Here is a 25,311-nt window from a genome sequence, read left to right on the forward strand (position 1 = left end):
TTGGAACAGGAAGGGGCCGTCCCCAAACTGTTTCCACAAAGCTGGGAGCATGAAAGTGTCCAAAATCTCTTGGAATGCTGAAGCATTCAGAGTTCCTTTCACTGGAACTAAGGGGCCAAGCCCAGCTCCTGAACAACAACCCCACACCATAATCCCCCCTCCACCAAACTTTACACAATGCAGTCAGACAAGTACCGTTCCCCTGGCAACCGCCAAACCCAGACTCCTCCATCAGGTTGCCAGATGGAGAAGCGTGATTGGTCCCTCCAGAGAAGGGGTCTCCACAGCTCTAGAGTCCAGTGGCGGCGTGCTTTACACCGCTGCATCCGACGCATCGCATTGCACTTGGTGATATATGGCTTGGATGCAGTTGCCATGGAAACCCATTCCATGAAGCTGTCTGCGCGCTGTTCCTGAGCTAATCTGAAGGCCACATGAAGGTTGGAGGTCTGCAGCGACTGACTCTGCAGAAAGTTGGAGACCTCTGAGCACTATGAGCCTCAGCATCCTCTGACCCGCTCTGTCATTTTACGGCTGAGCTGCCCAGTTGCTTCCACTTTGTTATAACGCCACTGACAGCTGACTGTGGAATGTTTAGCAGAGAGGAAACTTCACCACTGGACTAGTTGCACAGGTGGCATCCTATCATGGTACCATGCTGGAACTCACTGAGCTCCTGAGAGAGAAACATTCTTTCACAGATGTTTGTAGAAGCAGTCTGCATGCAGAGGTGCTGGAACTGATAACCTGTGGCCACGGAAGTGACTGGAACACCTGGATTTAGTTATCTGGATGGGTGGGGGAATACTTTTAGCACTTAGGTGAAATGAATTGCAAAAAAACCCATCTTTTTAATGAGTTTCAGCAGAGGTGCTTACACGTGTTCAGCTTTTGGTACATTTACCTTTAGAAGTCACATAATTAGATTAATAAGGTCCTTGTGTGTGCAGTCCAAGTGTCACATGAACTCAGTAAATATACACCCATTTTGAAAGGCCACAGATTCTTCAACCATACCAGTGAAGAGGAACAACCAAGCAAACAACATTAAGACCAAGGAGCTCTTCAAACAGGTTGGAGACAAAGCTGTGGAGAAGATTAAATCAGGGTTGGGTGATTAAAAAAAAGAATATCTCGAAATTCTTTGGAGCATCACTAAATCAATCATCACAAAATGGAAAGAATATGGCACCAAAGCAAACCTGCATAGAGAGGGTTGTCCACCAAAACTCACAGACCAGGCAAGGAGGAAACCAAAGGTAACTCTGAAGGTGCTGGAAAGTGGCACAAAGGAGACTGCTGTATCTGTCCATATAGCACCACTATAAGCTGCATACTCCCCAGGATGAATTACAGAAGAGACACCAGAAAAAAAGCCATTGCTTACAGTAAAGTTCCTCAGAAATATGAAAAAATAAGATATTAATAACAAGGTCCTTTGGTCAGAAGATATAACTGGATTTCTACTATTACCATTGTTGTTTTAATCTAATGATCTGTATTTAGTTTTGATGTGTTACACGTTGAAATGACAATGAAACTATTCTGATTCTGAACTCCATCCCTACAGTTTAGCATGGTGTTAGCAGCATACTGAAGTGGGGATGTTTTTCATCACCAGGGACTGGGAAAATGGTCAGAATTTAGGGAAGGATGGATGGTTCCAAATACAGGGGAAAATCTGAAGTAAAACCTGTTTTAGTCTTTTAGAGATCTGAAACAGAGACAAAGGTTAAACCTCCAAAGCATACTAATAAAAGTATGCCTATGTGGTTTAAGGAATCTGAAAATTGACCTAAAGATTGCTGTAAACCATCAGAACTCAACCTGAAAGAACTGGAGGAATAGGATGGACAAAAATCCCAGTGGCTTGAAGCTCTTAGAGCTGGGTTCCTCAGACTACGGCCCGCCACGCCCCTTTGACCGGCCCTCCACCTCGCTGCACCTCACCATTTGAACTGGCCCAAAGAAGCAATCCTCGCAGGGAAAAAAAAAAAAAAAGATAAAATATATTTTTTAAAGGAGACATATTTTACCTATTTAAACAATTTAGACTTGGTCTATGAGCTATACAAAACATGTTCATGAATTTCTTTGCACAAAATCACTCTCACATAAAGAGATTTCACATTCTTGCCATTTTCAGTCTCTCCCAAATTGAGCCGTTTAAAGGGCTCTGTCACTTTTATGCTAATAAGCTGTTGCTGGCCACGCCCCGCCCCGCTCATGAGAAGCCTCTGGCTGCATGTACTGTTTACCCTTTTGTTTAGAGGGTCCAAAAGGTACATATATGTACTCAAGTGGTAAAAGGTACATATATGTACCTTTTTTTTTCTACATGCTGGGGTACAATAGACAGTCTGTGTTAGGCTACTTCAGTATAAGGGTACAAAACTATCCTTCAGAGGGTACTGCCCCAGTGACAAGCCATCGTACCCCTAAAGGTACAATTCTGTACTTTATTTTCTGAGAGTGTATATTTAAACTGTTTTTTTAAAATTCTTAGATTGTTTATAATTGTATAAACATTTGTATTGGTTTATTATGTCTTGCTACTGGATGCTTTAATTTCCTTCGGGATCAATAAAGTATCTATCTATCTATCTATCTATCTATCTATCTATCTATCTATCTATCTATCTATCCTTTTCTCAGAGTGCATGCTGGGAGTTTGTTGAAGGAAGGTGTGGTGAGTTTGCTGAGAGTTTGTGAACTTTTTCTGACTCATTTTCTCACTGTGTGATTATGATGTAATTTGTGTGGTTATTTTGAGGTAGGTTTTGGTGTAGTTTGGCGGAGGGTTATACGTGTTTCACGGCGGGGATGGCGTCTTTGGAGACGCTTTCCCTTTCAATCCGCCATGGGGTGCGGGTTCAGCCCGACCCGTTAGTACCTGTGGAGGAGGTTCTCCTGGCTGTGGGAGACCAGGTGGGACATGCAAACCTGTCCTACGCCTCCAGGATGAACAGAGGGGTTGTGGTGTTTGTGAAGGAAGAACGTTTGGTGGCTGAGTTGTTGGCGAGCGGAGTGACTTTGAACGGTGTGTACCTGCAGGTTTCCCCACTCGCCGTGCCTTCCACCCGAGTCACCGTCTCCGGTGTTCCCCCGTTTATTCCCAACGAGGCGCTGGAGCGAGAGCTGCAGCGTTTCGGGAAGATGGCGAGTGGTTTCAAAACAGTAGGCCTGGGTTGTAAGAGCGACAAACTGAGACACGTCCAGTCGTTCAGGAGACAGTGTTTCATGTTCCTGAGCTGTCCGTCACAAACGATGGACGTGTCATTCAGAGTGAGACACAGAGAGGGACTTTACATGGTGTATGCCAGCACGGGCAACATGAAATGTTTTGAGTGTGGAGATGTGGGGCACAAGCGGGTCGCTTGTCCTCACAGGCTCGTGGCGACCGCCGCCGCGCCCGCACCCGCCCCCACAGCCGCCCCCACTGCGATCGAGACCGATTCAGGAGAGGGCTCCAGCGGGCAGGCAGGGGGACAAGGACAAGGAGCTAAGACAGCAGCTGGTGACAGTTTGGCTGGTTCAGAGGCAAAAACAGGAGAAACTGAAAAAGCAGAGGAGGCTCAGACAGCAGAGGAGATACAGGCAGCTGGAGTAGATCAGGTACAGGCAGCAGGAGAAGAGGTAAGGACAGCAGGAGAAGAGGAGGTCAGTGGGGGAAACAGCTGGGGAGGGCAGGCAGCTGGATCTGACCAAAGTCAGGCTGCTGGTGTACAGGTGAGGAGTGGGCAGTCAGGTGTGTCACAGAGTGTTGGTGAGGAAGATGAGGAGGGGATGGAGTGTGAGTCGGACTCTGACTGTGTGTCTGTAGCAGATTCACAGTCATTGAGTGGAGATCTTTACACTCTGAAAGACATTAATACTTTCCTTGACGAAACTTTTGGGCAGTCTGTGAAGGTGACTGATTATTTCTCAGATCCAGAAAAGTTTTTAAAAAGTGCACTAACATTACAGAAAATTGTTGGAGTCGACAACCTTGATGAAAAGAAACGTTTTCGTCTAAAAAAACACATGACCTCTATCAGAAAGATGCTAAGACTCAAAACAAGAAAAGGATTAAGAAAGATAAGATAATGACGATGATGAATGTGGCACAAAATTTTATACTCTTACTGCTCTCTCTACTGTTTCTTTTCACCTCTCTTCTGCCTCTTATGAATAAGCTGAGGGTAGCATCTTTAAATATCAACGGTGGGAGGGATCAACACAAGAGGGCGCTAGTAGGGCTGTCGCGATAACCGCAAAATGCAATCACCGCGGTGCTGAGAGGACCTCCGCGGTGCGTGTCCAGGCCACCGCCACCACCGCCCACCGCACGCCCGCTTGCACGCGCAGAACAACTCGAGAAACTAAAAGAGTTTTTAAGACTGCACAGTAGATACAAAGCGACTGACAGAACTGATACTTTTTTTTAAGCCACCACAGTAATAATGATACATTGTATATTCCCCGCAAGGCAGGACAAACACATTAACTCAGCTAGGTGCCGCGTTTCTGTCGTCATCTTTGCATATAGGCACTGCACACGCACACACGTCTGCATGCTACTCGTTGTGGTCTCATTCTCCCTCAGCAGCTGATATTACAAGAATATGCCTACTCAGTGTCGTAGCAATAGAAGTTAAAATAAAATGCAGTGGCCTACCTTTATCTCGGCTTTACTCCTCTGCCTAGTCCGGACACTTTATGGCTTTGAATCTTCCATGTTTAACGTTGTAAATGCGACCGTCTAACAATAAACTAGCTTCCACAGAACCACAGCTTGGTGTGCACAGTTGCTGTTGGGAAATACCTGATCATTTCAACAAAACTGTGTAGGTGAAACGTATTCTCAGAGTAGTTTGTGAATTGTCTGTTCATTTAAAAAAATGTGCCGTGCCAGAAATAAGCTCTAACAACTTTGCGGAAACAGTTAAAGTTCAGCTTGGGTTGGTTGGACGGCGGGCAGTCTGTTTAAAAAAACTGTATCCCGGACACGTGAGCTCAACTGCTGCCCTGATCTGCTTCGTTTTTCTCCGTCATTACTAAACAAAACGTGCACAGGTCTGCAACAATGTTGATATTTGCCATGTGGCACTGGCAACAATGTTGCAGAACTGGGGTATACGCTGCTTGATCTCCGCTATGTTGGTCTGTGAGCGAGTAAATGACAGGCAAAGCAAAGTGAAATGTCACAATCGCTGGGAAAAAAAGACGGATTATGCGCTCGATTTTCATCTAACATTGATGGTCTGTCTCCGCTTTCCTGATGGGACAGTAACCACTGACCAGAAAGAGATGAGGGGGCACGCTGTGGATTTTTACAGTACCCTCTTCCGGGCAGAGGACTGTAGCAGGGAGTGCCAGGACGAGCTGCTGCAGGGACTTCCTCAGCTGAGCAGCGAGGATAGAGCCGCCCTGGATGCTCATATTTCCATGGAGGAACTCACTGCTGCAGTGGGACAGATGGCCTCTGGTCGGGCTCCAGGACTGGATGGACTCCCTGCAGATTTTTACAAACGTTTCTGGAGGTGTTTAGGTGCTGACCTGTGGGAGGTTCTACAGGAGTGCACTCTCACAGGATTGTTGACAACATCTTGTCGATACGCAGTTCTTTCTTTGATTCCAAAGAAAGGAGACCTGGCTCTTCTAAAGAACTGGACTGACTACAAACTTTTTTCGAAAGTGTTTACCAACAGGCTAAAAAATTGTCTTGACCTGATCATCCACAGAGACCAATCGTACTGTGTCCCGGACAGATCCATCATGGATAATCTTTTTTTGATGAGGGACTTGTTTGATTTTTGTAAGGTGTACAATGTTGATGTTGGGGTGATTTCTTTAGACCAGGAGAAGGTGTTTGACAGGGTTGATCACAGTTATCTTTTTTCCACCTTAAGGGCTTTTGGTTTTGGGGATGGTTTTTTATCACTGCTGGGTTTGCTGTACACAGATTCTTGTTGTTTGGTGAAGGTGGGGGGTGCTTTGAGCTGTCCAATTAAGGTTAAAAGAGGAATCAAACAGGGATGTCCTATTTCTGGACAGTTGTATTCCCTCGCCATTGAACCTCTTTTGAACAGGTTGAGGTCTAGACTGTCTGGAATTTTACTATCAGGTATACCTCAGCGGCCCCCGCTGGTAGTGTCAGCATATGCTGACGACATCAGTGTTTTTATTAGGGATCAGGGCGATGTCAACCACCTGACCAACAGTTTAGATCTCTATCAGAGAGCATCCTCCTCAAAAGTAAACTGGGAGAAGAGTGATGCTCTCCTGGTTGGTCAGTGGATAGACACGGAAACACCAAGGCTACCAGGACGTCTCAGCTGGGGAAGACAGGGACTAAAGGTCCTAGGTGTGTTTCTGGGGACAGAGGAGTTTAAAAGCAAAAACTGGGAGGGTGCTATGGAGAAAGTGTGTGCCAGACTGTCTAAATGGAAATGGCTGCTACCTCAGCTTTCCTACAGGGGAAGGGTCCTGATTGTCAATAATTTGGTCGCCTCGGCCCTTTGGCACAAACTCACAGTCCTACCATCACCAAAGGGCCTGATTGAAGAAATCCAGAGAGCAATTGTGGACTTTTTTTGGTCAGGGAAGCACTGGCTAAGGCCAGCAGTACTGTACCTGCCGGTACAAGAGGGAGGACAGGGACTGGTGGACATTGCTTCTTGTGTCACAGCATTCAGGCTGCAGACAGCTCAAAAACTCTTGTACAGTTTTGGCCTGCCATGGGTAGACACAGCTTCTTTGTTGCTGAGGAAGGCTGGACGACTGGGGTACGATAAACACCTGTTCCTGCTTCAGCCCCAGTCGGTGGATCTGACTGGTCTTACACCCTTCTACCGGTCAGTGCTACAGGCTTGGCAGGTTTTAACATCAAGACGTAAAGCAACAACAACACCAGGGATGTGGCTATTTGAAGAACCGCTCATTGGGAATAGTTTTATCGCCTCCCAAGTCTTGTCTTCTGCCAGCCTGAGGTCCATACTGAGAGAAGCAGGAATTGTGAAGCTGGGCCATCTGGTGAAGACATCCATCCCTCATCTCGCTGACCTGCTCAACATCAAGTCTAATAGGGTGCTACTCCGCCTGGTAGAAGAGATCTGTGCCTCCCTGCTTGGAGGTTTCAGAGGTTTTTTTCAAGACCCCTCTTTATTTAATCTATGGGACCAGGAGTGTGAATATGTCTTTCCTTCCTTGGCTGTCTCTCCAGCTCTGGGACAGTGGCAGCCTGAGGAGGATGGCCTGCTGTCTCTGAAGACCTCCGAGTCTGCAGACTTTGAGTCTGTTGGGAAGAAGGACCTCTATCTCCTCAGTTGGAAACCTGCGCACCCTGGTAGGTTTAAAGGCGTCAAAGTGGACGGAGTTTTTTGGCATGGGACCTTCCCCAGGAGGCTGTTGGCGGTCCCTGTACAAACCTCCTGTCGACAAACGGACAGTAGACCTCCAGTGGAGGATCGTACATGGGGCCATAGCTACAAACAGGTATCTGGTGCACCTCGATCCTGGCACAGGGGATGGCTGTCCGTTCTGCCCTCAGAGACAGTCAGTGGCGGTCCGACACTGATTTACGCCCCGGGCGAAACAATCAACAAAAGGAAAAAAAAACATAATAATAATAATAACAGTAATAATAATAATGCACTCTCATTCAAAACTATTCATTAATAATTAAAAAAAATATATATTGAATCATCCCCCCTCCCCCCTGCACAAACTCTGCACTGTGCTGCGTTGCTTACCTAACACGAGAGGTGAGAGTTTCAGGAGGGGAAGATGGAGGCGCCGAAAAACAACTGTGGCCGAAACGTGTATTGATGATGTGTGATCTGAGTCTGAGTCTGGCCAAGGGGAGGAGGGGAAGATGGGGGCGCCGCCCGCTCTGCCTAAACGTAACCAGGAATACACAAACTCTTACATTGAATGTTTGCTGCTTCAATCCAGATGAGTATTGAAAAATATTTTCCGCGATTGAAAACGAGACGTGCGTGTTGAGGATGAGGAGCAGCCTGAACCGGAGGTATCAGTCTGAAACAGCTGAACAGTCCGACCAGTGTAATTAATGTTATTCATTTGTTTACAATGAAGATGTGAATATTAATACAATAAAGTTCTGTGTGACCAATTATTAACGAAGGAATTATTTTGAAGAATTTTTATTTTTAATTCAGTTCTCAATCTGTAGAAAATGCTGTGAACACCTAATTATGCATGAAAAAAATTACCGTGATATACCGTGAAATGTATTTTTGGTCATACCGCCCAGCACTAGTCTATTACGTCTGATTATTTGTCCTTCCTCAGTTCTTACTGTAAAAGATCGAGGTGCAACTTCTTTAAGAACATTAGCTTTAGTCATCCATCTACCAGAATCTTCAATTCTGACAGTGTCATTTCTGTTGAGAAGCAGAAGCTGCTTGGTTGTTTTCGATGTAGTTTTGGAATCTTTCTCACTTTTGTGTAACATGGTAATGTAGTTCGCAGTTTTCTATTCATCAACAATCCTCCTGGCGATAATCCACATTCCAGAGGTGACGCTCCATAAATAAGCAAATCAAGATAAGGATCTGAACCACTATCAACTGCTTTCTTCAGTAGTTGTTTAAGAATATGAACTCCTTTTTCAGCCTTGCCATTTGACTGGGGATACAGGGGGCTTGATAGCCTGGCTGACGTGTCCACATCTCGATGAGATGGTGGTCTGGGAACTAGGTGTGCATTTTCTCGTTTTTGAGGCGTGGTTTACGAATGCCTAGAGCCGTTTATTGGGCGCTATGAATGTCTATCAAATGGCGTCTGGTTCTTCCCATGCTGCTTTGCGAGCGATTCATAGCCAATTGTATGACAAGCTCCTCCAATCAGTGATGACCCAGGCTGCCATGGCCCAGCAGTCCAAGACTCAGGCCAGTAAGAAGAATGACGACAGAAATTCGACGAGGAAGAAGAAGAAAAAAAAGTAAAATAAAAGTAAACTTATTTTAAAACTTACTTAAAACACTTTCTAAGGCTGCATCGAACGGTGACGTTGTGTCCGCTGCCATGTTGGATTAACACTCTACAAGCTTCGATGTAGCGCAGAGACGTCGTCATCGTCTTGCTGCCCCCCCCCCCACCCCCCTCCCCCCATTCTGTGATTGGTTCCCTAACTCAGGCAAAAATAAGGGCGGTGGTTTCCAGGCTGACTTTGCAGTGAGAATGAAATCGCGCACAAAGCAGCATGGGAATTCCCAGGCTAGGGGCTTGATGTAATGTGTTCAAATCCATAATGATCTACAAACTTCTTCCACTCCTTGCTACTGAAACATGGTCCATTATCACTTACAACCACATATGGAATACCATGCCTGGCAAAATGGATTTTACATGTGTAATCAATCACACAATTTGATGATGTACTTGACAACAATGCCATCTCAGGAAAGTTGGAGTAATAGTCAATGACAACTAAGTAATCTTTGCCTTGAAGATGAAACAAGTCCATCCCCACTTTATGCCATGGTGCTACTGGCATGTCCATAATAATCATAGGCTCCTTAGTTTGCTTGCTTCTGTGTTTTTGACACGTTTCACATGATCTTATTACTCTTTCAATGTCTCTGTTTATTCCTGGCCAAAAGACGGTTTCCCTGTCCCTTCTTTTGCATTTTTCAATACCAAGATGACCTTCATGTATTCTACGCAGAATATCTTGCCGTAAATTTTGTGGAATAACGATTCTGTTCTGTTTTAACAAAAGTCCATCCACATGGCTCAACTCACTTCTGATGTGGTAGAACAATGAACTAGATCCTTCTGGCCATCCATTCTCCATGTGATGGATTACACGCTGTAACTCTGCATCTGCTGCTGTCTCTGCTACTATCTGTCTGAACTTTGCATTAGATACAGGTAGAGCTGCACACACCATGTTTACATAACTTTCCACATCTTCTGCAGTAGTACTCATTTTATCCTCAAGAGGTGCTCGTGACAGCGCATCAGCCATAATAAGAAGTTTTCCTGGTGTATATATCAGTTTGAAATCATATCTCTGAAGCTTCATCATCATACGTTGAATTCTTGGAGACATATCATTCAAATTCTTTCTAACAATTACCACATGTGGTCGATGATCCGTTTCTACAGTATATGATGGTAAGCCATAAACATAACTGTGAAACCTCTCCAGTCCAAAAACTAATCCTAGGCATTCCTTTTCAATTTGAGCATAGCGACACTCTGTTTCTGTCATCGATCTGGATGCATAAGCAACTGGTTTCCACAACTCACCCTCAGCCTGCAGTAACACAGCTCCTTGCCCATCCTTGGAAGCATCTGTCGACACCTTAATACTCTTTGCTGGATCATAAAAGGTCAACACAGGTGCAGTTGTCAGTACATTTTTTAGGCTTTCCCATTCACGATCATGTTCATCAGTCCACTGAAGATCATTTTCTTTACGCAGAAGCTGTCTAATACTGGACGTTCTAGCTGCGAGATTGGGAATAAATTTACCAACAAAGTTTATCATTCCCATGATACGCTGCACTCCAGTTTTATCTTTGGGTTTTGACATGTTAAGAATGGCATTTATTTTTTCCTGACTTGGTTGAATGCCTTGTGCCGATAACTTATCTCCTAAAAACACAATTTCATCAACTCCAAAATGACATTTACTTTTGTTGAGTTTTAGTCCATGACTTCTTATTCGATCTAACACTCTGACAAGCCTTTCATTGTGCTCTTGACAATTGGAACCCCAGATTACAATGTCAGCAACATACACTCGAACTCCTTCAAGTCCTTCAATAATCTGTTCCATTGCTCTGTGAAAGATTTCAGACGCTGAGATTATGCCAAATGGTAGTCTCAAAAAACAGTATCTGCCAAAGGGAGTATTGAAAGTACAATACTTTTTCTTCACACACACACCATCGAGCTGACCCAATCTGTTGGTTCTTCAATTTTCTTAATCACCCCCAACATAGTCATGCGTTCAAGCTTTTTCTTTACTTCAACTCTTAATGGTCCGGGAATTCTTCGAGCTGGATGTATTAATGGTTTTGCATTTTCTTTCAACTGGATATTATATGTAAATGGTAACACACCAAATCCTTTAAAACACATCTGCATAGTTTGGCACTATAGACGCTGTGACGCTTTGCGGTAAGACGTGTTGCATCACTTCCTGTTACCTTGCTCGTGCACTGTGGAATTTCTTGCTCCGCTTGGAGTACTGATAATCACTTTATTTCGATCTATAACTTACACAATTTTGCATAGTTAAACTCTATAGCTTACCGTTTTGTTCTAACACACTCCTACAGATCTTCCTCTAATTTAGAAGAGTCTCAGTTAGTCTGGAAAGATAGTTTAACAATGTATAAGAAAGCCCTTCGTAAAGCTAGAACTGCTTATTATTCATCATTGATAGATGAGAATAAGAATAATCCCAGGTTTCTTTTCAGCACTGTAGCCAGTCTGACTAAGAGTCCGAGCTCTGCTGAGCCAGTTATTCCTTTAACTCTCAGCAGTGATGATTTCCTGAGCTTTTTTATTAATAAAATTGTTTCTATCAGAGAGAAGATTGATGGAGTCCTTCCCACTATTATTAGTGATGTATCATCAAGTACAGCAGCTTTAGAAGTATCTTTAGAACCTGATTTGTATTTAGACGGCTTCTGCCCAGTTGATCTCTCTGAACTAACAACAGCAATAGTCTCTTCTAAACCATCAACTTGTGTTTTAGACCCAATCCCAACCAGACTGTTCAAGGAGGTTTTCCCATTAATTGACACTTCCATATTGGATTTGATCAATCTGTCTTTGTTGACAGGATATGTACCTCAGACTTTTAAGGTTGCTGTAATTAAACCTTTACTTAAAAAAACTACTCTTGATTCAGAAGTGTTGGCTCATTATAGACCTATATCCAATCTCCCTTTTATGTCTAAAGTTCTTGAAAAAATAGTTGCAGCTCAGCTTTGTGATCACTTACACAGAAATAATCTGTTTGAAGAGTTTCAGTCAGGATTCAGAGTGCATCATAGCACAGAAACAGCACTGCTGAAAGTTCCCAATGATCTCCTCTTAGCCTCTGATAGCGGACACCCAAAAAATGGAATTCCCTCCCCTTGCATATTAGAACAGCCCCCTCTGTGGACACTTTTAAGAAACAGCTCAAAACACATCTTTTTACACTTGCATTCCCTTAGCTCAACACTCTTTTTTTTTCTGTTCCCCGTTGTTTTTTAGTCAATTTGTGTGAAATTTGTTTAATCTCTGTATTGGTTTTTAAATATTTATTTTAATAAGTTTGATTTTAATTTTCATTACCTTTTTTTTTTTTTTTTAACCTTATTTCTTGTGTCACTGTGCTCTATTCTTTGTTGCTTTTAATTTGTTTTTTTTTTAAATTCTTTTATTGTTAGAGCACTTTGAGCTGCATTCTATGTATGAAAATGTGCTTTATAAATAAAATTATTATTATTATTATTATTATGTGTCTGTGCTTGTCCTGTTGGATCTCAGTGCTGCATTTAATACGGTCGATCACAGTATCTTATTCCACAGACTTGAACATGTTATTGGGATTAAAGGAACTGCATTAGGCTGGTTTAAGTCATATTTATCTGACAGATTTCAGTTTGTTCTTGTAAATGAAGAATCTTCCTCACACACCAGAGTAAGCCATGGAGTTCCCCAGGGTTCTGTGCTTGGACCGATTCTTTTTGCTTTATACATGCTTCCATTAGGTAACATTATTAGACAGCATGGCATAAATTTCCATTGCTATGCTGATGATACTCAGCTGTACTTATCTATAAAACCAGATGAACCCAATAGGTTGGTCAGACTACAAGCATGTCTTAAAGACATAAAGACCTGGATGACTCAGAACTGTCTGCTGCTAAATTCAGACCAAACTGAAGTCGTTATCTTTGGACCTGAGCGTTTCAGGGAGAAATTGTCTAGCTATATAGTTACTCTAGATGGTATTTCCTTGGCTTCTAGTTCTAAAGTGAGGAACCTTGGAGTTATTTTTGACCAGAACTTATCATTTGACTCGCATAAAACAGGTTTCTAGGACTGCCTTCTTTCACCTTCGTAATATTGTTAAAATCAGGAACGTCTTGTCTCAGAGTGATGCAGAAAAACTAATTCATGCATTTGTTACTTCAAGATTGGACTACTGTAATTCTTTATTATTGGGCTGTCCCACATATTCTCTGAAAAGCCTTCAGTTGATCCAAAATGCTGCAGCCAGAGTTTTGATGAGAACTAACAGGAGAGATCATATTTCTCCAGTTTTAGCTTCTCTTCATTGGCTCCCTGTTAAATTCAGAATAGAATTTAAGATTCTTCTCCTTACATATAAAGCTCTTAATGACCGAGCTCCATCATATCTTAAAGAGCTCATTGTAAGATATTTTCCTAACAGAGCACTTCGTTCCCAAACTGCAGGTTTACTTGAGGTTCCCAGAGTTTCTAAAAGTAGAATGGGAGGCAGAGCCTTCAGTTATCAGGCCCCTCTATTGTGGAATAAGCTGCCAGTAAATGTCCGGGAAGCAGACACCCTTTCCGCTTTTAAGACCAGGCTTAAAACTTTCCTATTTTATAAAGCTTATAGTTAGGTCTGTTGAATCTGATAGTGTGTCTGCTAGTGTGTCTTGTTCTGCCTCCACCTCTGGCACCCTCTATACTTTCATTACCCCCTACCCGATCCAGGGTTTGAATCCCATTCCTGCTTATCTTACCTCTTTTATTTCTCCCCCTACCCGAACCAGGGTTTGCATCCCCACCCCGCTGTGACTGGTGTGCAGTTGGTGAGAGGCTGAGGTAGTTTGTGGCTGTAAAAAGATGGTTGTTGTGGTGTGAGGAGCAGATCTATATAGGGAGTATAGGGAATTACTCACTGAGTCTGGTCCTTTATTTTATTATTTATTTTTTCGTTAGCACAAGTTTCTTGTGTTTACCTTGAATAGGGATGGGTCAGGTGATCCTGAAACATCCCATAGTTAAGCTGCTATAGGCCTAGACTGCTGGGGGGCCTCATCTGTCACACCTTTCCTCACTTTACTCTCTTTATGTATATGTGATATTATTGTGGTCATTAACTCGTGTTTCCCTGTTCCAACAGATATCCTTTGAATGGTGCTACAGTGCCGCCGCCGCCGCTGCGGCCCTCCCCCCCTTTCTGTCTTCTCAAACCCCAGCTGGTCGAGGCGGATGGCCACCCTTCCTGAGTCTGGTTCTGCCAGAGGTTTCTTCCTGTTAAAAGGGAGTCGTTTCTCTCCACAGTCGCCTCAGGCACACTCAGGACGAGAGATTGGACCAAAAAACAAAAAGTTTTCAGTGCAATCTGTTGGTTTTCTTAGCTAGGAAATTGTTTTTGAATTGGCTCTATATGAACGAATTGGATTATTTTATGAATTATGATTATTATTAATTGATTGAATTCCAATTGGCTTGAATTGGACTTACTATCTAAGTGCCTTGAGATGACATTTGTTGTATTTGGCGCTATATAAATAAAAATGAATTGAATTGAATTATCAACACACGTCAGTTCGCTACAGGAGTAAAAACATTTTTTGTTTTGTTGCACAGGTTAAGAAAAAAGTGTCTCAATTGTCTGATGTGAAGTGAGTCGGGTTGTCCCCGCAGGTTTGCCGGTGCTGGAATCAGGCCTTCCACATGCCCGAACTGTGGCGCTGCTTTGAGTTCGAGTTGAACCAGGCAGCCAGCTCCTACCTGAAGGCAACGCACCCAGACCTAATCAAACAGATAATCAAAAGGCACTCCAACCACCTACAATACGTCAGCTTCAAGGTATGACGGAGAGGAATTTGTTGTCAAAGTGACAAAGAAGGAGCGTGCGAGGAAGTTGACTCCTGTTTTGAATGTTTCTCTGTGTTGCATGCAGATGGACAGCAGCAGGGAGTCTGCAGAGTTAGCGTGCGACATCCTCTTTCAGCTTGTGAATTGTTGTTTGAAAACTCTGGGTCTCATCTCCACAGCCAGGCCCAGCTTCATGGAGATGCCCAAGGTAAGCCCGAAGGCATGTGACAACGCGCCGGTGTATTGCCCCGATCCTTGGGCTGCTCGATCATTATCACAGTCAGGATTCAGCTGCCCTTCAGGTATGCATCCCCTACATTTGGTTCATGTTTAGTTGTCCTAGACAAATCTGGATCAAAATAATGTTGAAGAGTTTGTCCTGTTCCCTCCTTTCTATTTCTGCTAGTTGTGGATCCGAGTGGTAGATGGGGATCTGCAGGACTCGACACGATCTGACCTTTTTGAGTACATTGTGGACTTTCTCTGCTCCTCCTCCAATCTGGAGCTCGTATGGAAGTACGCAGACTGGGCCTTGCGGAAGGATCCCACCATGGGTTACCAAAAATGTAACTCTGCTATCTAATTATTAGTGCAACATAACCCAGAGTCGATTTTTGGAGAGATGAGATCTGTCACCTTCCAGGGCTCACAAGATACTGCTTCAGTTCTTCATTGATAAAACGATTATTATTGAATTCCTTTCATAGAGCAACGCACATCGTTTGTGACTTAAATAGGAAAACAAATCGAATAAATATCTCTTTTTTGCTTTGCATTTTATGGTTTTAAATTACCATGAATGATTAAATCTTTAAACTTAAAGCAATACTATGTAACATTTCTACCTTAAAATAACAGCTTGAAAAAAATTGTGCGGCTAGAATGAGTTTTAATATTACGATTGGCCTGTCTCCTATGCCCTTCGGGGGTCTGAGTTGGAAAAACTGCGCTATGTAACTTTGCTGGAGCGGCCCGGCAGCTGAGCGGAAGTACTTCGACTTGCTTTCTGGCACACCTACCGCAAAAACAAATAGACCCCTCTCACGCTCCCAGGTACATTTGATTACTCTTACCTTCTCGGTCGACATAGCTTGCACCTTCTGACTCCTCGCCGGTTCATCAACAAACGTGAAACGTGAAAGTGAAAGGGTGTTGTATTTACGACAGTGTAACCGTACATTACCTCCAAGCCTGTAGGGGGAGCTCCATAGTGGGCTTTTAGAGAAGTTACATTCTATTGCTTTAAACTCATTCTCTTCAAATAATGTGCTGTTTTTCTAAGTCTAAACAAAGTCTAAACCTAGCTTTTCTTTTTTCTTCATAGATAGGCGTTCACATTTTTACAAAGAGGCCTGCTGATAAAGATGGTTCAGAGCCGAACCCTGGCGATGTCGTCACCTACCTGGGGAAGCACAACCAGGCGCTGCTTCTTTACTTGGAGCACCTTGTGCTGGAGAGAAGAATACAGGTACAACTAATGGATTAAAAACTGTTTACGATAAATATGACAGACAGACATCGTGGCTTGAGAGGATTTTTAATATCCTCGTTTAGTTAAAAACAGTGTCTGCATTATAATCCCTATACTTACTAGTTACCCAGATAAAATGCTGGGGGGAAAGAAAATGAATCACGATAATCTTTGTGTACATACATCTTAAGGTTATGGTTGGGCATATCATCACTTTGTGCTGGGTGTAATCCTGTTCTACAACCAGCAGACATTGGACAGATGCATGAATAACTTGATTTCGGGTAGTTTGTAGAATCTTCTTTACAGCCAAAACTGGGCGGGGGGGTTTGCTGTTGGAAAGCTGCACAACAATCACAGTCTTAACAAGCCTGAGATGCTGTTTTGTAACTGATCCAGGAAAAACTCATTTTGCTGCAGCATGGTGAGCATAATAAGAGGGATTTCCCTGCAGTATCAGTTCTCCAAGGTATTGAGCTGGATTGTTGTCATTGATGGATTTACATGGACTGCAACATTTTCACGATCCATCACATCCCAGGTGGTAAAACCGCTTTAATGAAGCCGGTCACATGAGACACAGCAGCTCAGTCCCTGACTTTGTGCCTCATTCCCGACCTGTGAGCTCTGGCAGTGAAGTACATTAGATTAAACTACATAAGAAAATGGAAGATCGAATGCTTTCACAGATTATAAAAGCTTAGTTTAAGGAAGATGTTCTTATGTCCGACACGATGTTGCACTAAGAGTTTGATGTGTTGTTAGTGACGGCCTTTGTGTAGGCGAGTAATGGCCTTTCTTATGGACGTGTCACAATTTGTAACCAAGGTGAAAAAGAGGACACGCTTTGCATTTTAGTACTATCCTAAACTATCCTAATCTTTTCAGTAGCCTAAATTGATCATAATCTTTTATTTCTAATGAATATGAAATGGGTTGTTTGGATGATGGTTTTGAAGATTTTATCTTTTATTTATGGTTCAGCTGAGCACCTTCCTCGTATAAGGCTCATTTTACTGGTGTTTTTGTGTGTATGCAGAAGGAAAAGTTCCACACACATCTGGCTGTGTTGTACCTGGAGAAGGTCTTATCACTACTGTCAAAGTCACCAACAGTTGAAGAGCAGCTGAACAGTGCTAGAGAGAGGCTCCAGGCCTTGCTCAGGGAGTCCAATTTATACCGTGTGCAGTTTCTTTTAGGTAAGACGCACATCTAAAGGTGGTGGTGAACAGGAATGTTTTTTAACATCGATGTTTCGATCCGTATATATCTGCATTTCTTCTTGATGTTTTGTGCTCTGCTTCGTTTAGGTAAAATGGAGAGCTGTGAACAACTACTGCTAGAACGTGCAACACTACATGGAAAAGTAGAGGAACACGACAAAGCACTGCACATACATGTGCACAAGCTCAGAGACTTCCTGTCCGCTGAGGCCTTCTGTACATGGGCCTCTTCTAGTCGAGATTCTGCGTACCAACGGCAGCTCTTTCACCTGCTTTTGGGGGTGTATCTGGATGAGAATCCTCCTGGGAAAGGTCAGGCGGCACGCGTTGGGTGGGGAGCTGGAAATGGCGGCTGTGGACCTCTTAAATCGGCACGGGAAGGTGTTTGATCCCGTCCGTGTTCTACGAATGTTCCCAGAAGGCTGGTCACTACAGCTGCTGCGACCTTTTTTAAATCGAGCCATTAGGGCCAATATGCACGCCTGCCGCACGTCACAGATTGCTGTGGGCCTCGCACACTCTGAAAACCTTCAGCTGCTGCATGACAGGGTGAGAAACAAAAGAACTAACACGGTGTTGTGCAAGTTGGTTAGATAAAAGCTGAATTTATCCCTTAGATGATGACTTTTGTTTGGTTTTAAAAAGGCATAAACGATGCATTCACAGGGTATATTTTGATTTATCCTGAAGCTGTTGGCGCCGGTAAATTTTTCTCAATACATTTCCAATACGTAAAAGTTTGCTCAGCAAAACAATTAACAAAATTGTAAAGCTGCACAGATTAGACATTTGATTATGAGAACGTCCTTCTGATTTGTGGCAGAATCTTTCCATAAAGGAAATGCCACATGTACTTCTCAAACATGGGCGTTTCATGCTTTTGTTGTCATATGTTTTGTTGTCGGTCTTCTGCCTCCTGTTTATTGGTTGATTAAGATATGACCAATGTTCCCTCTAATTTTTCATGTGTCTGGGCATACACACAAGTTCCCTGAGCACACTGAGGACCACTGTGAGCAGCATCAGATGTGCACACTGTAGCCACACACCTGTATCACACCTGTTCAAAACCTTGGATCATAGCAAGTTACATGGCTTATTAAAAGAATCAAATTCCAGTAGCAATTTTCATTAGTTTACTTTTAATACAAGTGATTTGGCCCACTTAAAAAAGAAAAAGACAAAAATCTTGTTGTTCATGAGATGTGTAGTATGTTATATGTGAGAGTCATGCTTGCAGCCTGCATGTTTTGCAGAGTAGACCTTTCTCACTCGAAAAAGAAAAAAATTTGACCCAGTTTCACTGCTTGTTCTTCTGTTTGCACATACTCAGACAGCCATTCCATCCAACCGCATTTCTTTTTTAGGCTACTTTGGCGGCTTGGTGAGTGGATGTGTCGCTGGCACTGCGGGGTTGCGTCTCTTAAGGCCGATTTCAGACCAGAGCGTGGCGTGGCGGCAGCGAAACGACCGCAGTCTTAAGGCTCGTGTATACTTCGCAGCAGTGTGTCGCAGTGAGCTTGTCGCAGACACGACGCAGTTATTTTTGATTTATGCCTTGAAGCGCTGTCTGCGCTATGTTAATCCCACGCCACAATGCAAGAGGGACAATCACGAACAAGCTAGGATTGTGGGTGTTACGGTTACGGAGGTCATTCAACAACAATGGCGACTGGACGAATGCGCACTTTGATTGAGATGCAGCTGATCGATCTAGAAATAGAAGAAATATTGCTACTACTGGAGCTGGCAGAGAGGCGAAAGTATCGTCACGGATAGCACAGTTAGCGTCAGCCGGTTAGCAAACCGGAAATACACATAGTGTAGAGCGGATGTAGAGTTGACCAATCAGAGGCCTCCTTTCTCTCCTCCCTGCGGCGATGTCTGCGGTCAGTTACAATTTTGAGGAGGTGCACCAGAGTGTCTGCGTAGTGTCTGCGTAGGGGCGGGGGCATGTCTGCGTTAACTGCGACACACGCAGACGACCTGGTTTCCGAGTATAAGGCCGATTTCAGACCAGAGCGTGGCGTGGCGGCAGCGAAACGACGGCAGTCTTACGCCGGTTGTCAGGCGGTGTGTTCAACTTGGCTTTTCACACCGGACAGTCCGCGGCCGCGGTAGTTCTGCTCCGGCCCTGTCTGCATTCCCCATTCATTTCAACAGGACACCGCCGCCGGCCGCCGCCGGCCGCCGCCGGCCGCCGCCGGCCGCTGCCGTCCAAATTCCGCTCGAGTTCTATTTTCCAAAAGCAGCGCGGGACGGAGGCGTCTCCGCGCCGCTACCGCCGCGTCGGTGTGCAAGGACAGATCTGTTTCCATGTATTTTCACCTCCGCCGGTGAAAATCGCTTCCGTTCCGCCACGCTTTGCCGACCTGGTCTGAAAAGGCCCTTACTCCGCCGCACTGTTGTTAGCTAGCTAACCTGCACGGCGCGTATGGGCAGGGCACATATGCAAGCACTATCAATGCTATTATTGGCTGCATAGCGTAAGTAAACTCGTATCATTGGCTGAACACCTGTCACTCATTGCGTTACATTGAAAAATGCTACAGAAAAACACTACGCCTGGTATTAGATATTAATTAATACGTTTATGGTGAATTTTATTTTATGCGCTGCATAGATTTTATTGTGCACTGAGAATGTGCGACCAGTGCGCAGCTTAGAGGGAACATTGGATATGACCTCTTATTACTCTGGGCAATAGCATTCCAATTATGACACTTTCTTGATCCAAGGCTTTATTAATAGATCATGATTACAAGTCGGTGAATATAAAATACTGTTATCCAGAAAAAGTCTCTTAAAGTTAGTATAATTTTGACAACAACTGACTTTTTATTTTTTTATTTTATTTTTCTTAAGTGCTATCCAAGTGCTCAGTCCTGCTTTAACTTGTTGCTACTGTTCTCTGCTCTTTTTTTCTTTCTCACCTGCAGTTGAAAGAGCGTAAGAAACCCATCTTTGTGTCCGAAAAAAAGGGATGCCACCTTTGCCACAACACCTTCAGTGAGCCGGCCGTGGTGTGTCTGCCGGGAGGAGTGCCTGTCCACACTCACTGTGTTGCACAGAGAGTAAGAGACTCCCCCACAAAGAGACAGTTGACTAATAGCAGTAACCATACGTGAGACTAGAATTTTTCCCATTGCACTCTGATCTGTGACTGGAGGCACCGAACCCCAGCAAGACGCTGAGCTTTTGGACGGCCGAGGACTGCGGTGTGAACAAGGAGCACAGAACATCGATTTCCATTGGCAGCACCTAATGTGGAGTTTAAAGAAAAGAAATTTAAAAACACGCAAAGAAAGCTGGCCTGGAGGGAATGTGCCTGAGAGAAAAACACATTATTTCAGCTATTTATTCACGTGCCGCAGTTGTACCACATTTTCAGACTGAATGTTTGTCCTGGTTCAGTTCTGTGGCAGTTCTTACTGACGATTAGTGGAGCTGTGGAAGTGGAACTGCAGTTTCAACACTGCAGCTCAGACCAATTCTAACCACTTAAAGCAAATTGGGCCATCTTCACTTTATTGGTAAACGTGGCGTGAAACATGACGACAAATGCTCGGGCTCGGTGTCAAACCATGTGAAGTCGTAAATTTGGCTTTGAGTAATAAGTAAAGTGGGAGTTTTTTTTTTTTTTTTTTAGTCAATGTTGCTTTCACCTGTTGTGATGAATGTTGTTTTTTTGTTTGTTTGTTTGTTTGTTTTGGCCAGGGTACCTACAGTATAGTGACACAATGCTATGAAACAAAACTGAAAACACCCCTGTCAAATATTAATAAAAATTATTCCAAATCGTTTAATCTCAAACTAATTGCGTTATTTAGTTAAAGTGTTGGGTTTTAGAGTTTGTGCGATTTAAAGGCCAACAGGTATAATAGAAGGCATGGAAAATACAGACCTTAAACTAAAACATCAAAGCACCAAAAGTGTTCAGCTCTGACCACTGCAAATAAAGTTCAAGTAGAGCAAAACACATCATCGCTTTTATAAAATAACCTAAAAATGCTGCTTTCACAGCCCTGTTCTCGCATACCTAACGCAACATGGCCTCATGTGGTTAGGAACTGCTGGAACGTGGGTCCTAAATTTGAACAAGAGTTTCAGGAGCTATTGCCTTAAAGGTGAAACACAGATGTATTAGTGGTCATGATGTACAGGAGGAACCATAATGTCACCAACAGAAGGTGTGGTGGACCTCAGGAAAGGACACCTCAGTTGCTTGCTTACCTCGACGATAAGTCTGAGTAAAGTTGGCACCTCGTTGATCAAACAAACCTACAAAGATCGAAACGTGGTTCCAGGATTGGGCAGCACGACTGCAAAAATATAAAAAATATAATAAGCCTACGGTATATATGTTTTTTTAAGCCTATTCATACAAATATTTATTTGTCTTTTATGTCTTTTTTTTTCTTTTGTCCCATCAAAATTCTGATGGTGCCGCTCAAAAAGATAATTGTCTGTAAATGCAAAAATCTATGCGCGCGGTCTGATAACCATCTCCGACGAATATTAAGGCACAATAATGCTGCTCCTTCATCCACGGGACCGTTGTCAAAAGGACATGCCATGTTCGTTAAAAAAGTCGCCTCCTACTGTGCCTGATGGACTTCTAAAAGTAGAAGAACTCGCTCTGCTGACTGAATGAATGAGGAAATCAAATGGCGTGTGTGGCTGAAAGAGGGCGGAGACAGACAGAAACTCAAGGTTTCTTGAATAAAACCTGGTCCCGACCAGGTTAGGTTCAGAGAGTCTGTTACTACGGTAACTGATTGAGAGGTTAAGTTACCTCTCTTTGTGAAACAGGCTAGAGTTACCCCTCTTTCTCCGGGTTGGGTTACCTCCCTTTGTGAAACGGAAAACTCAGGGTTTCCCTCATTTCAGGGTTAACCAACTCAGAGTTTTCACTAAACCTGCTACGTGAAACGGACCTCAGGTCAGAATCAGCATTGGCATGGCAACAGGAGCAACAAATTAAACTGTTTTCATTTAGACGTTTGGCACACTATCTCTTGGCAGCGCTAACGCCATCTAACACTAAGTCCGTGTCCCAAACACTGACGCACAAGAACGCATTAGAAAGTGATGGAGTGTCACGGAGAAGCGGAGTCACCTTTGGAAATCTGGTACCTGGCTCCAGAAGAGATCCAGCTGACACTTGGGTAAGGAATGAATCAAAATCAGAAAAAGTACACATGTAGCTTTTTCTGAGGTTTGTGCAAATGTCTAAACCTGGTCGTTTGAGAATGCTCTTTATACAAAAGTCAAACTTTCAAAAACATTTCAAAAGCATTCAAAAACATGTCTCACGGCCAAGAGTAACCCAGGCTTTAAGATTGTACATAGAATAGATTTCTAGATGTCCAGTCATTTGAATTACTTTGTTAAAGCTGCGGTCGGCAACTTTTTTTTAGTCATATTAGCTTGAACTGTCATGGGATTCTGGAAGTAGAATATTAAATAGGCTGTTTAGAAAAAATAACGAAATCTGTAGCTCCCTCTAAAGCCTGTAATCATGCTTGCAAAAACCGAGCGATTCGGAGCTTGTTAGAGGTTGGGGGAGGGACCTGAAAGTTGTATCAGTTCGAATTTTCCGACTTTAGACTCGCAATTTTGAAAACCTGCCGACGGCAGCTTTAAACATCTAAGAAGATGTCATTTTCTTTCATATGTCGAATGGCTAGGATACAGCTTATGCTATGTGAGAAAACTGCAAGGAAATCTTTATTTAATTGAGTGATTATGCGCAGAAGAAAACTAATTAACTTCTAATTAAGTTCTAAATGCTTTAAGCATAAACATTCAAATCTAACAACAGGTCGGTGACGTTGAGATAGCAGCGTCCATAGCAACCACCTTAACAACGGTAGAAAACGTGATATCCTTACGTTTTTTCAAGGAGATACCAAAATCTTCAGTGAAACTACTAAACGAAAGATCGTCTACATTCTCTGAACAAAGATTCTGAAAATATTATGCATAGTTCTCGCTAGAAATGCCATCGAAATGCATACAAATGCAGATGCTTTCTTAAAATGTTATGTTGTTCACAGAAAAAAGGTTGACAGTCGGCCATTTTCCTTTTCTAGCTGAGGGAAACTTGATAGTCACGTGACCTGGTTGCGAAGCAATGTAAATGAATAGGCCAAATAAAATGTGGCATTGTCACAATTTTGGGGGCCAAATTGTGACAATATCACGTTTTCCCTTGTGGACCAACGTAGCTATTACACGTTTTTCTGTGAGACTGGGTTGAAACAGGATGTTGGTGACAGACGGTTGTTGTTAATACTCCCGTACAGCAGGTGGCGCTGAGCAGCGTCAAAAGTTGGTCGTGACGTGTGGTTGGTAGCTTAAAAAATTACTTAAAATTACAGAAATGTCATCTCTCCAAGCTGGTGCGAATGCACCTGTAAGCTTAAACGTTATTGTAGTTATTTGTCTATAACTGGATAGATTTCCATGAGCTAAGCTTATGTTTGTTCACTGTAGCTGACACAATATTTCTTACTCAGAGAATAAAACAGTAGGCTACTGTGCAAAAGTGTTAAGATCTAAGGAAACAGAACAAGTGTAGGACAAAAGAGAAGTAGATGTCCTGTAAGACTGTCTTCAGCAAATTAACAGTTTATAAAAGTGAAACAAGAAAAAATCCAGTAAAGAAGCTGCCAGAGGAGCTGACAGATGGATATCGACTTTCAGTTGATCCATCTACTGTTGGCCCAAGCCTCATCAGAAATGGGCTCCATGGCATGATGGCTGTCAAGAAGCCATTCTTGATGGAGGAAAATTGGGAGAAAAGGCTAAAGTATGCCAAACGACACAAGAAGTGGACTGAAAATCAGTGGAAACAGAGGCTGGACTTCAACATTATTGAAGCAGTATGGGAACATATTGATAGAGAACGGAACAAAAGGCAGCCAACATCCAAAGAAGAGCTTTGGGATGTCCTTCAAGAAGCCTGGAGAACTTTATAACTGCCGCTTCAGGATGGCAGTGACAGACTATAAACGTATTCACTGTTGGGTGATGCCCTGTGTTGTGTTTGCACCATGAAGTTAGTATTTTTAGAAAGAGAAAAGTGTATTTTTCCTGATCACAGTACCTCAACCGTTTTCTATTAAGATTTTTGACAAGCTTTTCAAAAAGTGGTAATGCTTTCTTCATTGTGATGCTGCCACAAATGCCAGATCTGGAGAAAAGTCAGAAAAATCCTGATTTTTAAAGTTGTTTTATGTGATCTGACCAATTTGCTTCCTGCTTACAAGTGCATAGATCACAGTGATGGCATGATTTGACTATATCTACATTATAAATTACTTCTTTACTATGGTGGAGACGCAGCTCAGTAGATATGAGGAGGAATGTACAAAATATAGTTTATATTTTGTACATTCCTCCACATATCTACTGAGCTGCGGCTTGATCTTTCTGACTCTGACTAATGTTAACTGATTGACAGTCTTCCATAAAAGAGATACATCATATTGAAATATATTCATTAACGACTCCGGTTCTTCCGGAGGTTTCCTCCTGGGAACAGAAAATGTTCCTCTCCACTCTCACCCTGTGCATGATCAGGACAGGGGATTGAATCAAAGGGAGATTTTAATGCGATCTGTCGGTTTCCTTAACGAGGCAACTTCTTTTTAATTGGTAATGTATGAATTCAGTCAAAAATATTTGAAAAAATAATAATTTTGTGAATACAGTGAATTGGATACTAAATGTCTTGAACTGGACTGTATCTTTGAAGCGCCTTGAGATGACATTTGCTGGGATTTGGTGCAATATAGTTCA

General features: G+C 43.1%; 1 pseudogene; it reads left to right on the forward strand.

Moving 5' to 3' along the window:
- The first annotated feature begins 15,236 nt into the window (after positions 1-15,236).
- Positions 15,237-21,246, forward strand: LOC142372669 (transforming growth factor-beta receptor-associated protein 1 homolog; annotated as a pseudogene).
- The last annotated feature ends 4,065 nt before the right edge of the window (positions 21,247-25,311 follow it).

The sequence above is a fragment of the Odontesthes bonariensis genome, chromosome 22, assembly GCF_027942865.1.
Source record: "Odontesthes bonariensis isolate fOdoBon6 chromosome 22, fOdoBon6.hap1, whole genome shotgun sequence".
Taxonomy (NCBI): domain Eukaryota; kingdom Metazoa; phylum Chordata; class Actinopteri; order Atheriniformes; family Atherinopsidae; genus Odontesthes; species Odontesthes bonariensis.